This window comes from Pinus tabuliformis, chromosome 4_1 (assembly GCF_031772625.1).
Source record: "Pinus tabuliformis cultivar Carrire ecotype Pingquan chromosome 4_1, CPIR1, whole genome shotgun sequence".
NCBI lineage: Eukaryota > Viridiplantae > Streptophyta > Pinopsida > Pinales > Pinaceae > Pinus > Pinus tabuliformis.
The window spans coordinates 961,897,340-961,910,225 of NC_142303.1; the positions used below are offsets into that span (position 1 = coordinate 961,897,340).

The 12,886-nt window shown below is 39.3% G+C and overlaps 1 protein-coding gene across 1 annotated transcript in view; it reads right to left on the bottom strand.

Annotated features, from left to right (window-relative positions):
• LOC149179351 (uncharacterized) overlaps nucleotides 1-12,886 on the bottom strand; it is a 136,096-nt gene that overhangs the window by 96,756 nt on the left and 26,454 nt on the right. The window lies entirely within an intron of this gene.

Below are 12,886 nucleotides of genomic sequence, written 5' to 3' on the forward strand. Positions count from 1 at the left end.
ATTGTATAACAACTATTGCTATCAATCAAAGAACAATTAGACCTTAACATTGAAGGAGTATTATAAATTGAAGCATGCATAGAGTAACATAATTATTGTTTCTATTGCAAACATTTAATAAACATATTCCCAAACAACATCAAAGGTCATGTTACTCAAATTGTATGCTAGAATAAAGAATCCATTTATAAACAATATGTTTGTATGATATAAACATAAACGGTGTGACATTTGACCAGCAATACTATATTGACAAGGATTTGGGAAAGATAAAAGCACTTCAGCCTGCTCGAAAGGGCATATCAGGTGGTAGCCTTGGGGAAAACAGGGCACTTAATGGTGTCTCATTTCTTCAAGTTTTGCAGTGCATAATGGATACCTTAAATGGTATCATAATTCATGAATCATAAGTGTATTTCCTCAAGTTTTATAAGGCATAAATGGCCACCTTAAATGTTAACATAACTTGTCAGTGCACAAAAGTAATTGTATACATACTTTGAGACACAGAAAAGTTAAAAGTCTGTGCAACCTTATTTGTTTGTGTTTGAAGACCATAACAAACAAACAAAAAAGTGGCGTTAAAGCACACTAGCACTCCATAAAAATGCAACATGAAAATGAGAGTTTGAATCTAAAAGTTTAAATCTACCAACCTATATGTCAAGAACTTCGTTTATAGACTGTACCTTTGTGTCCACATAGGATATGTGTCATTAAAGCCACTACAGTATCACCTGTAAAATCATTAATCAGGTGCTAAACAAACTCCATTCTAAACTTCTATATACATATGCTAAAATGTGGCAACAGTTTAAACAAAGCATGATTTACAGTCACCATTGTCATATGTTGCAGAAGGCATTGGTCCTGGCTGGATGGTAACATGGGTTTTGAAAGTAAAAAATTACTTGCAATCAACAAACTCCTCAGAACAATTATTAAGCAGAAAAGATGTTGAATAAGGAAGACCATAAAAAATTGTACCCGCATCAATGGGGAAATGCAATTCTTATATGTAAATTATAGAGATCAAAATAAGGCTACCTGGAATATGTGACAGGGAGACTATTAAAATAACAATAGAAAATATTTGCATGGCTCAATATACTGAAGGAAGTCTCTCCAAATGATCTTGGAGGAATGAACAAAACTAAGTATAGAGTTGTGCCTTAAGTAAGAAACCCTCCTGACCTCTCAAATAAGCCTTCTTCTCCCAAAGTTAAAAAAACAAAAATATATGAAGAGAAACCTTACCTTCTGTTGTTCCTTGAAATGTTCTTGGCTAGGGAACTATGCTAAGGCACTAAACTATTTTGAAATAACTGGTCTAAATGAACTTTGGACCTTGTAGTAACGCAATAGGTTCTGGGTGATCAGTCACTAGGCTATCTTCCAACTAAAACAGACAGCTAACTTTGTTGAATAATAATGGATGAAGACCAAGAAATATAAACAGGAAGCTTCCAAACATTAAACTAATGTCTAAATCTTTCTGTGAGGAAGGTGTACTAAAAAATCATATGAATTGTATTGCCTACAATTCCATAAGAAAGAAGGTATGTTGAACACAAATTGTATCTCACGTAAATCTTTTAGCTTATGAAATTGTTGCAAACATTATATAAAAGAAACAGTGATACTCAACTCTCGCTTTATTAAATCAATCCATATAACTCAGGCTTTGATTTAAAGGAAGAGTGATTTTACACATAGCAAGGGAACACACTGAAATTTGCTGGAAAAACAATCTATTTAGACTCATTACAATAAACTATTGTCCACCCAATTAATAGAAAAAAATTGTCTTTTTATCCAAAAAAAAGTCCTTCCCTCAGAGTTCTTCTCTATCTTTTCTACAAAATGAGTATAACAGAAGCAAAAGAAACATTTTAGAAACTGAATTACTCCCGTGATCTGTTTGGCACCTGGCCTTGATTAGGTGCGTTCTGTTTGATAAGCGTTGAGAGCATTCATGGCGCAAATTTGGCTTAGCTGATTCCAATTTTCCCCAACTGGATAATTAAAAGTTGTCATCTTTCTATAGGTGATATCTAACTCGGTGTATTTCTAATAAGTGGAAACAGTTAAGAAAAGATTTTTTATTTGCCTGAGAAAATAAAAATCATCTTGTCAACTGTTGTCCACCCTTTCAATATTTCAGACATATTTGAAAAAATTTCCACCCTGCTTCTTTCTCTTGATAGTAATTCTCTGTAAGCATCTAATGATATCGAATTTGCATTTTGATCCTAGCAGAATGACAAGCCCATGTCTGTCAGAATATTAAATTTATTCATAAATGTAATGTCCTAGGATAATTTTTGCCCTTAGGGTTTCTATTCTAGCTAGGGTTTTCTTCAATAAATCATTAACAGTAGTACACATTCATAATCAGTGTGTACGAATGAATAGAAAGAATTTCAACCACCACATAATGTATGCATGGATGTAAGGTTTTGTTGAAGAGTGCAACTAGGGGTTAATTCCCCCACTTGAAAGCCCCACCTTTGATGACTCATTGCACATTTGGCTCACCCTTAATGGCATCTCCCTTGTCCTCAAAATCTAAATTTTTGCACACCTCCAAATGCCCCTTGGGCCCTTCTTCAAGACGGCCTCATCTTCATCTACAAGTCTGCCCTGTTACCACTCAAACCAGCAGGGGACCTAAAAGGGATTCCTAAGAGGGCAACTGCTAGGTTAAGGGCAACGGTGGAGGCTTAGCCCACTATCACCACAGCTAAGTCTCCATGTTCTTTACGGACTTTCACCGATGGGAGGAATCCTGGTAGTGTAGGGATCACTTGTAAAGTATATGCTAATAGATAGGTGGAAAGTGGCCCTAGAAACCCTTTTCTAAAGATGGAGTGAAGAATGGAACTTGCTTGCTTGTTAAGAAAGGGACTTGGTTCTCTAGGGGTTAGGGGTGAGGATTGGAGGGTTGAGTGAGAAAGAATAGTCTTATAGACGAGGTTCTCAATCCCTATAATCCTTGGGAAACTTGGATTCCCAAATGATCCTTGACAAATAATCTTTATTGAGAAATGGGACCACACGCAGCCAAGTGGACCCCATCCAGGTTCGGGGATGGATTGTAGCAACCAAAGATGCTCCTATCCTGGACAAGGTGAAAGGAAAGGACCAAAAAGAATATTTACTTCAAAAGTTGAATTGATCCTGTTGAGGTTGGGGATGCCTAGGAAAAATTCGATCCTAGAGCTACGGCTTGGGATTCCCGAAGATTCCACCGTTAGAATAGCCTCAAATTTGGAGGAGAGGGAGGGGACCCACCAGCGCAGTAACCTGTAGGAGATCGAAATTTTTCCTTGGGTCAATTCTCGGGAAATTGATGCCCTAGGAGACCTAATGGGGCTAGACCTGGGAAAAAGAGGTAAAAGGTGTGAAAAAGGTGAAGGGGATGACCACCCTTGTAAGGGATCAGTGCCTAATTCACTTTGGGATATGGAGTCAAGGATGATGATGAGTACGGACTTGGTTTCTTGATCAAGGAGGCTCAGAAAGTCAACTTCATCCAATGTTGAGAGAAAGAAAAGAAAAATGACCTTCAAGCATTTATACTTCAAAGCAAACGATGCAAGCTTATCAAGACAAATAATCTTTAGGACATTTCATTCATATAACATTGGACCATACATTAAATTAGCTAAAACATGTTCAATTCCACATTTCAATTATGCAACAACTAGCCCTAATTTTAGCAGTATGCAGCAACAAGAATAATAACATCAAAAATTCACTTACAACTTTATAGAGTATATCCAACCAACATTTCGTTCACAAGACAATGCTCCAAGACAAGATAAATAGCCCAAATACATACGTCAAAATTCATCCATCTCCAGAAAATATCCTCCAAGGAAAAAATGTGAAGTTCTCTATGATTAGAGAGATCCCAAGTCAAGTGATGATCCAAATGAGTGTATCTAACATCAATATATAGCCTCCTAAGGAGTTCAAATTAGCCTATGGGCCTACATTAGCCCCTAATGATAAAATAATGTGCAAATAAAACCCCTATTGGTGACAAGCCCACCAAACTAGCTCACAAATGTAAAAATAAGCCTCACAAGGGGCCAAATAATAATATGTGCATGTCGTAGGGCCCTCCAAAGGCTCAATAATATCCTAAAGTGACATATTGAGGAATAAATTCCTCGGAATATGATGGACAAGGGGGTGACCCCTTGTTCTCCAAGAAGTAAACCTGTTGTGCTCCCAGTGCGTATGAGGGCACATAGATGACCCCATGAGTCTCCATATGAATAGGAGATGTCTGTAGATCCTCTACAAGAGTCCAAGTGGTGAAATGAATGTTGCTATGACATCATACAAGTCCTGGGACACCTGCCAAGAGTGTGGGGCCTGCTGGGCATAATGTACCAAGCGTATCACCATCATCCCAAAAGTGAATCGCTAGTAGTCTCTGAACATCCATGAAGATCCGTGGAGTGTTGTCTAGTTTTGTGGAGGCCCATGGCTCTCCACGCACACCCTACATGTGCCAATGTAGACCTCTACGGGTTAGGATCCCATATAAAGAGACCAAACCCAAATGGAAACCACCTGTAATCCTGCATAAGATCCAATGCATCCCCTAGGCTTCCAGTACAACCAATCATTAAAATAATCAGGTAAGAGAGCTTACAAAACATGGATAACAAAGTCAGCACTTCATAATGGCATGTCCGTCCGTAGTGAGCTTTGGCATGTGCTAGTGTCTCCAAGCTCCAAAGGGGTTAGCCAAGTACCTTATTAGGTGGTTTCAGTCCTTAAAGGGGATAGTAAGTCCAAGGTACATCCCTCTAATGGGGGTGGCAAGTGACAAATAAGTGAGATGGAATAGGGAATAAGAGGGGCAGTCCTGGGCCACATAGTGGGGAATAGGGGTAGCTAGATAAGGGGAAGCCCACACCTAGGTATGTAATGTATAGGAGGGAGCAGTCGTGATACATGAGGTGCCACGGCCTTAATTTTTCCACCCTTCTTTATATGCCTTTTACCTTTTATGAATTTTCTTTAATTAACTGCTCGAGGCTCGAAGGACAAGAGCATGGTGTTTAAGATATAGTCGTGGTTACCCCCTTTAAGGTGGGGCAGTTCATTGCCCTCCAGGGATTCGAACAATCATGGGTTCCTGAATGATAAAGGAGGCTCATCTAGGGCCTATGGAACTAGGGTGATGGCCATGGATGGGGGTAGAGCTCATGCATTGGATTTTACCCACGTGTTGATTATTTTGTCCTGACCATCTTTTGCATTTTGTGGTACAATTTCCTGTTAAATGTGGCCAATTATGCTTTTTCTTTTTCTTTTAGCCGCTTCAACCTCCGGGTAATCATTCTAGGCCTATCAACACACAATTACTCTCTTCTTGGGTTCGATAGCTCTGAAAATTACAGGAGTTTCTTCACACGTGCAAGAAAGAAGGAGGACGAAATTACAGGTGGCCAAAAATCTGAACTGTCTGCAGCATTGACTTTGACTTTCTGAGCAAATTTTGACTTCGATCTTTTGGGCATATCTCTGTCTGGTGAGGCCGCATTTCTGGGCACAAAAGCCAAGGTAATCTAGGTTGTTTAACTGGCATTGACCACAGACAGTTGACCGAAATTTGACTGTCTTCTCTCTATTTTGGGCTGACTTTGACCTGTTGAAGAGGTCGAGTTTCTTGTTGCATTGACTGAACTAATTGGAGGTTGTTTGACCACCATTCACTGGATTGGCTATGACACATTGACTATTGTTGACTATTGCAAACTGTTGACCAAAATTATATTGGATCAAATTGAGCTTCATATCATTGGTTGGTCAACTTCATTGATAAGTCAATACTTTGACTTTGACTATTGTACTAAATTGGATTTTCTCTCTCTATTGAACATTTGATATTAATCAATAAGAAGGATTGGTTAGGTTTTCCCCCTTGTGGGGTTTTGCCCTGGCATTAGCCTAAATCTTTGTGTTCATTGCCTTGGCTTGTCTTCTTGTGCATTTTTTATGATGTTTTATCTACAATTACTATCAATAAGTAAATTCTAAGTGATTGCTACTAAAGTTTATTATGATTGCTATTGGAATCTGAAGTGGACTTGTTATTGGGCTAATAAGACATTGATGTAATTGTTGCAAGCATATAACATACCATAAAAATTAACATGGTATCAAAGCCAAAGTGAAGACAAACCCAAGGAAGAAGTAAGCAATCACTGTTGGAATACTTGTTGCTGCACAACAAGGACTGTTGGACAAGTCTCCATGGTTGTTACCTCTTATTTCAAGACTGAGGATAAGCTCAATGACAAATCAAATTATCATGCCTGGAAAATGGCTCTTGATTTGACCTTGGAGGAACATGTATGTGCAAGGGAAAGTGGTGGAGCCTCCTTCAAATGCACTTGTTACCGCTAGAAAAAAATATAAAAAAAGTGGGGTCAAAGCTAAGAAAATCTTAGTTGACTCCATTCAAAAGCATTTAATCTCTTATATTTCTGATCTGGGAACTTCTAAGGAAATGTATGATAAGTTGATTGAGATGTTCAAAGTCAACAATGCAAGTCAAATCCTTTTTTTCAAGAACAAGTTAAGGGGTATCAAGATGGACAAAGGGGAGTCTATACAAGCCTACTTCATGAGAATTAACTCAAGTCAAGAATGATCTGTTATCCATTGCAGAAGTTACTGCTGACAGGGAACTCACACTCATTGCACTTGGAGGTCTTTCAAGGCCGTGGGAAACATTTATCACCGCCATTCTCAATAATGGCGGGATACCTGGTTTTGATGAGCTATTGACTAGATGCACTCAAGAGGAAATAAGGATGATGGGAAGAAATAAGTCTGCCAATGGAAATGAACCTATTGCTTTCTCTGCACATGCTAAAAGGAGGAATGATGCTGGTCCATCTAATTCAAGAAGTTAGGGTCAGGGATCTAAGAAGGGATTTAAAGGAAAAGGCAAAGGAAGATGCTACAATTGCAAAAAGTTTGGCCAGTATGCTAGAGAATATTGCCACCTACTCCGTGAAAGGGATAGGAACTATTACTCTTCACTTGAACTATGGTCAAACCATACATCTTCAAGATGTTTTGTATGTGCCCAATTTAAAGGAGAATTTGGTGTCTATTTCTGTGATGGAAGACAAAGGCTTCAAGGTAGTGTTCATTGATGGAAAGGTACGTACATGGAATAAGAAATTTAAAGATGCTTTTACTCGTGGGTTTATGGTTGATAGTCTTTATCAAGTTGGTGGGTCATTTGGGTGCTTTAGCTAATGACACCTCTATTCAATTTGAGCTATGGAACTAGAGAATTGCTCTCTTACATTACAAAGCCTTAGCTGGTGTAAGGAAGATGGTCAAAGGGATGCTCGGGTTTCATATGAATCATTAAGGAGTTTGTCAAGATTGTGTAGCTGAAAAACATACAAAGGGACCATTCCCTTCTAGTGAAAGCAAGACATCTGATATTCTTGAATTAGTCCATTCTGACCTGGCTGGTCCTTTGCGCGTGACTTCATTGGGAGGATATTTATACTATGTGATATTTGTGGATGACTTCTCCCCAAGACTTGGATTTATTTCCTAAAGAAGAAGGATGAAGTATTTAGATGGTTCCGTTCTTTCAAAGCCTTGGTGGAAAATCATACAAGAAAGAAGATCAAGACATTAAGAACTGATAATGGAACCGAGTATGAATCTAATGAATTCAATGACTTTTGCAGAGAGGCTGGTATTAAGAGGGAGACAACCGTTCCATATAATCCACAACAAAATGGAGTTGTCGAGAGAAAGAATTGAACTATTATGGAAGCCACCTGTGCCATGATTTATGATCAAGATCTACCAATTTTTTTATGGGGAGAAGCTACGAACATTGTTGTGTACGTTCAAAATAGGAGCCCTCATCAAAGCTTGGATTTCAAGACACCCGAAGAAGTCTTCACTGGTAAGAAACCTGATGTTGCTCATTTTAGAATCTTTGGTTGTCCTGTATATTTTCATGTACCAAAGGAGAAAAGGAACAAGTTGGAAGCCTCTAGGAAGAAAGGTGTATTTGTTGGATATAGTGAAGATTCAAAGGCATATTGAATTTATGTACTTGGTCAAAGGGATGTGGAAGTAAGTAGAGATGTTACTTTTGATGAAGACATTGCCTTGGGAAAAGCAAGGGATCTCCCTATCACAAGGAAGGACGATGATGCTGCTAAAAGTCAAGAAGAACCTCCGATAGATGAGCCCATGCCCGATGGATCCACTTGATCCACCTCCAAGTGATACTGTAGGAATTTACAAGGTAAGTTCCTTAGAAAGAATACCAAAAGGACACCGCTCACAACCAGATCACAGATCAATACACCAGTATTTTTGACGTGGTTAAAACCCTCAAAGAGGGAAACAGTCCACGGCCTGTCCCAACGTGGGTACTACAGGCAATTTATTAATCAAAGAATGAAAATTTACATAAGCTTCTCTCATGCACGGATTACCCGAACAATGACCCTCCATGCGCTTTAAATAGAACTCATGGACCAATCGGGTGTCAAGCCACGGATCGAGTGTCGGTAATACCGAGGAGAGAATGAACCGTCGGATCACTACATATCGTGACCGTCGGATTGTAAGTTACAATATGTACAACGGTAAAGAAACACACTTTACCTAACTCTATACCTAACTCTAAACTAAACCAAGTTGTACTTAACTATTTCCTATGTGTCGGAATATCCTAACATCCCCCCTTAAGAACAACTTGGGATAGGATTGAAGGATTTACAAATATGACACAATAGGAGAAGGAAGGAGGCACTAGAGCCTATCCCCCCTTAGTGACAACTTCCTGAACTCCAAGCATATATCGAAGTTTAGTGAACTTCGCCTCTGTGAGAGCCTTTGTGAAGATGTCTGCAACCTGATCATCTGTTGAACAATATTGCACTTCAAGAACATGGTCATGAATGAGCTTTCTGATGAAGTGCATGTGTAGTTCAATGTGTTTGTTGCGCTGATGCTGGACTGGATCTTTGCATAGCTGAATGGCACTTTGATTATCACACCAAAGTGTGGTTGGATGCTGCTGCTCAAAGCCAAACTCTGATAGGATCTGACGAAGCCACAAGGCTTCCTTACTAGCTTCCACGGCACCACGATACTCTGCTTCTGCTGACGAAAGAGAAATGGCAGCCTGTTTCTTACAAGCCCATGTAATAGGTCCTGAACCAAGAGTGAAGACATAACCGGCAGTAGACTTCCGATCATCAGGGTCACCAGCCCAATCAGAATCAGTGAAACCAACTAACAGAGGAGCTGCTTTGGCACTGTAATGAATCCCAAACTGTACTGTACCTCGAACATAACGAAGTATTCTTTTAGCTGCTTTCCAATGACTTTCACGGGGGTTTTGCATAAAACGAGCAACAAGGCCAACAGCAAAGGAAAGATCAGGACGAGTATGGGTTAAATACAAGAGTTTTCCTACAAGTTGACGGTATAAGGTAGCATCAACTTCAGGAGAAGTACAAGAGACTGAAAGTTTGACTCCAGACTGAAAGGGAGAAGGGGCTGGCTTACAGTCTTCCATGTGAAAATGACGAAGAATATCACAAGCATACTTGGACTGGGAAAGGAAAATACCCTCCTTGGATTGCAAGACTTGAAGACCGAGAAAATAGTGTAAGTGTCCTAAGTCTGTCATTTCAAATTTCTTTTTAAGGCTGGACTTCACATGGTTTATAAGGTTGGGATCACTACCAGTAAGAATAAGATCATCAACATAAAGAACAAGGATGATAAGAGAGTTTCCCACTTTCTTGGTGTAGACAGTATTGTCAGAATGACACCTAGAAAAGCCAGATTCTAAAAGAAAGCTATCCATTTTGGCATACCAAGCTCGAGGAGCTTGCTTGAGGCCATAAAGGGATTTCTTAAGTCGACAAACAAGGCTGGAGTCTGTTTGTATGAAGCCAATGGGTTGTTCCATATAGATTTCTTCCTGCAAGTCCCCATGCAAGAAGGCAGATTTAACATCCATCTGATGGACTTCCCATTTTAAAGAGGCAGCAAGGGAAAGAACAAGGCGGATAGAGTTCATTTTGGCAACAGGGGAGAAGGTTTCAGTGTAGTCAATGCCTTCAACCTGTGAAAAGCCCTTAGCAACTAGACGAGCTTTATGTTTATCAACTTTCCCATCTGGTCCATACTTGGTTCTGTAAACCCATTTACATCTAACAAGTTTGCGTCCCTTTGGTAGAGGAACAAGATCCCATGTATCATTTGTCATCAATGAATGATATTCTTCATTCATAGCTGCTTCCCAATGTGGATGCCCTGAAGCTTCTGCAAAAGTGTCAGGATCATGATTTACTGGAGCTTGAGCCAGTAAAGAAGAGGCTCTTTCAAACTGAGAACGTGTACGTCGCTGATCTGTAGGATCACCGGCAAGATCACCTGCTGCATCCCGAGTAGCACGGACCCATCTTGGAAGTTGAGGATCCTGAGAAGGTGAGGGAGGATTATCATCCTCGCTTTCATCATCTGAAGAAGAAATGTTTTCAAAAGTAGAAGAGATAGGAAGAGGTGGCACATCCGCCGGACTAGGCTCGCAGGCCGATTTATTTTCATCAAATTTTACATCTCTTCTAATGATAACATTTTTGGACTTAAATGGAATAAGTCTATAACCTTTTACATCTTCAGAATATCCAACAAAAGTACATTTCTCACTCTTAGGTTCTAAAGCTTTATGCTTTTCATCTGGAATATGGGCCCATGCTTCACTTCCAAACACACGAAAGTGACTTACATCTGGTTTAATGGAACTCCAAGCTTCTTCTGGAGTGATATTCTCTAGAACCTTAGTAGGAGTGCGATTGATTATATAATTTGCACAATTAATTGCTTCGGCCCAAAAACTAAGACTGAGTCCTTTAGATTGCAGCATACAATTAGCCATTTCCTTTAAGGTGCGATTTTTCCTTTCAGCTACACCATTTTGTTGTGGAGTGTATGGAACAGTATGTTGCATTTGAATTCCATTTTCGGTGCAAAAGTTGATGAATGTGTTTTTAACATATTCTCCACCATTATCAGTTCTTAGCTTAAGAATTTGATGTCCAGATTGTTTTTCAACAAAGGCTTTGAAGGCCAAAAATGTGTTAAATACTTCGCTCTTGAGTTTTAAGAAGTATACCCAAGTGCGTCTGGAGAAATCATCAATGAAAGTTAAGAAGTACTTGCAGCCAGAGAATGAAGCAACAGGAAGAGGACCACATAAATCACTGTGCACAAGCTGTAAAGGGGCTGAGGCGTGCCAAGAGGCACGTTTGTCAAAACTGTCCCGATGATGTTTTCCGAGTACACATCCGGAACAAACACCATCTCTGCAAGATACCATAGGAAGACTTGTCACCATATTTTCTTTACATAGATGCTGAAGGGAGCGATAGTTTAAGTGACCAAATCGCTCATGCCAAAGTTTGCTCACTTCATCATTATGAGCAACAAATACTGAGGGAAGATTTGATGACCCAAAGTTGTGAAACTTATACAACCTTGTGGAATCATCAGCAAGACCAGTAGCTAGAATCTGTTTAGGATCTTTTAGATCCTTGATTACAACATCATGAGGTGAAAATTCAACAATTTTACCTTCACCTGAATGAGTTATCTGATAGACAGATAGAAGGTTGCAGGATAAGGTTGGAACACATAATACATCATTAAACTGACCATTGTCTAGATGAACAGTTCCAGTCCCTACAACATTAAGAGATCTATCATCACCAACATATATATTTTTGGTGTTACAATCATTTAAAGAAGAAAACATGGCTTGGTTTTTGGCCATGTGATAAGAGGCTCCAGAATCAATGAGCCACTCATGAGAATGAGAAGAAGAAGAAGATACATTTAATGCATAACCAGACTGAGATGATTGACAACGACATGCAGAAAGTGCCATTCCGGAAGTTGAAGTTGAAGTATGCTCCACATGGATGTTATGTTTCTTCATTGCGGCTTCCAAGGCTTCCATCTTCTTAAAGCATTTAGATTCTAAGTGGCCATCTCGATTACAAAAGTTACAATGTCTATCAGTCTTCTTCCATTTGTTTTTATTGGTCTTATCATTTTGCTGAAATGATCTTTCATTTTGAGGCTGAGTTGGTTTAGGACCATTCTTTTGAGGATATGACTTCTTAGGATTCTTTGAATTTGGTTGCTGCTGGGCGGCTAACGCTTTCGTGGAAGAGTTTCCAAGATTAAGAAGACCAAGGTGTAAGAGTTTTTCTTGTTCTCTTATTAAGGAATCACAAAAGGAGTCAAAGGAAGGGGCCTTGTAGTCTTTTCCTTGACAAATGAAAGCTTCCCTTGTAGAATGGAAAGTGGAAACAAATACAGAGTAGGCTGGTCCCAACTTAGTAAGGATGGAATAAATAAGGTTACCATCTTCTTTCTTAACTTTAACACCTTCCAAGAGATATCTAAGGGTCTTGAATTTGGACAAGAAATCTTCAATGCAAGAAAAATTATTAGGATCCAAAGTAAGCAACTCATTTTCAAGTTGATGGGCTCTAATTTCATTTTTAATCCCAAAAACTTTAGCGAGTTTTTCTAATGCTTCATGAGGAGTCTCAAGTTCTGCAATGTGGAATCTAAGATCAGGAGAAATAGACATCTCTATCAAACCACGTGCTTGATCTTGTCTATTTTCCCATTTTGCAGCCTTGTCTTCATCTTTTGGTTTCTTCTCTTGGTCTGTGGCTATTCTGAAGAGACCTTTACTTCTAAGTAAATCTTCCATGTAGGCTACCCATTGGAAGTAGTTAGTGCTGTCAAGAATGACTTGGCATGGACTTTCCATTTTTTT